General features: G+C 34.4%; 1 long non-coding RNA gene across 1 annotated transcript; it reads right to left on the bottom strand.

Moving 5' to 3' along the window:
* Positions 1 to 329: 329 nt before the first annotated feature.
* LOC126654601 (uncharacterized) lies at positions 330 to 979 on the bottom strand. Its single transcript, XR_007632653.2, has 2 exons — positions 902 to 979; positions 330 to 497 (listed from the first exon to the last, which is right to left on the bottom strand). It is a non-coding gene; the product is annotated as an uncharacterized LOC126654601 (long non-coding RNA).
* Positions 980 to 2,126: the final 1,147 nt, after the last annotated feature.

The following is a 2,126-nucleotide window of genomic DNA, read 5'->3' as shown; positions in this document are numbered from 1 at the left end:
CTGGTTAAATTACCACTTTAGTCCATGTACTTTATTTTGGGGCTTTTCTCGATATTTTTCCTTTCAACTCCAGTTCTAATGTCACGACCCAATTTCAGGAATCGTGACCGGCGCTAGGGTATGTGTATGGTTGTACCAAAACCCGTAGCAAGCCTCGCGGAAATCAAATACACATTTAAACCTGCATAAAACTGCTCGGGGGCAACCGAGACTCCAACCTAAGCCTAGCAATTTATAATACAGTTCTAATATAAATAACTTAAATATCTGAAATATTCCACAGCATGCTTTAAATATAATAATAAAGTATTCCAGAGTAAACATGCCAATAATAAATAGTCGATCAAATTCGACAATCCCAAAGTGTAATATTGAATGTAATATATAAACTAGTTCTACTGCGGTCTAAGAGTTCGAAAACAGTAACTAGTTTAAATAACATAAAAACCTCCGAGGAATCAAAAGAATCGGAGTGGACCAGCTTTCAAATCATAAACCTGGAAAATTTGGGAAAACAACGGAGTCAGATATACTGAGATGAGTTCGCAATACTATTTATATTTATTAAGTTTAAAACCCTTAAATCAAAACATTTTTATACTAATATAATATGATTATGGAAAACAGTATTGAAATGATCCCAGCGTAAGTATGACATAGCATACCGATAAACCCAGAGTGGACGGGAACAAATCCTCGTCATATAAATATACCAGCGTAAGCAAGACTTTAGTCTGCCGTTTCCCAGAGTTACTTACCGGTGCACACAGTCTCGATACAAGCCTATCGAGTAGCTCGTTTCAATCCAGATCCATAATCCGTAAAAATAGTTCACAAACATTTCTAATATTAAAATACGATGCGGTACTTAATAAAGCGGTAAATAGCACTACAAACTCACTGCTTGCTTATCCACGTGATCTTGGCAAACAGCTAACCCTGCGTAGACTCCGAAGCACGAGCAGTCAACGGGTCTAAAATAATATATAAGTTAAAATCCGAACAAACCCTAACTCTAAGATCACTAGACACCACATAGGACTAGTATCTTAACACAACCAAAGGACAACATTCAAAACACAGTAAGCCCAAAGCCAAAGTACATTACATATCCAACCAATACAATAACTAGTTAAGTTTAGGTGAGTTCTCGTTTTAAAAACAATCCAGAGTAATATTAATTTCAAACAACACCTTTCGAAATCCAAGAAATCCCAGAGTAGTGTGTTAGCCATATATCAGCTATATGCTCAACACAACATGTCGGGCGACCCAAGTCTAACCCGACCCAACCAGAGTAAAATCCAAAGTTAAATCATTTAAACAAAACCAACATTTTGAAAATAAAGAACTCACTCTAAACTTAACCCAACCAAGCCAATACCATAAATAACAATAACATCCAATAAATTGTCAATACTTGACAATTTCACCCGGAGTTCATACTTCTCAAATAAAACACCTCAAGTGTAAATAACATGATTTCAAACACTTTAACAATAACTAAACATAGATTGAAACATACACTTAGAGTAGCCTTAAAGATCCTTGCAAACCATCACCGCTTATGTGCCATAACAACCTTTGATTATTAATCAACCCAAGTACACTAACATCCTTTATGTTCATAATAAAAATTTCCCGCCATTAAATAAGTGCTTAAAACAGCGATTTCATCTATTTAAAACCACATTTAACATATGTTTTAGCCTTAGTCCACTATCTCAAATCACCCAATGTAGGAATTGTCAACTAACACCCTTTAAACTTTCAAAAGAACATTTCCAGCCTTTAGTTATAATCTAAAACAAAACTTGAATTCAAGTGTAACATCATTTGACAACCCTTATTGATTTAAACAATGAATCCCATTCACCCAAGGTATAATCCACATCAATAACCTAAATCTAACTAAAGCAATCAATTTTTCCAGATTTTGAATCATACCAAAACAGTAATTTAATCAAACAACATTAGCCAATTGATACACCATTTTGTTTAAGCAATTCCTCCAAACCACCCGTAGTATATTTGTCATCTAGCAACCTATGATTGAGTTTCAAAAGGATTTTCAGATTTCAATTTAAGCCTAAAACAGAAAATATATTCACCACAACCAAAGTATA

The sequence above is a fragment of the Mercurialis annua genome, linkage group LG7 (genome assembly GCF_937616625.2).
Source record: "Mercurialis annua linkage group LG7, ddMerAnnu1.2, whole genome shotgun sequence".
NCBI lineage: Eukaryota > Viridiplantae > Streptophyta > Magnoliopsida > Malpighiales > Euphorbiaceae > Mercurialis > Mercurialis annua.
This window is presented reverse-complemented; position numbering and strand designations above follow the sequence as displayed.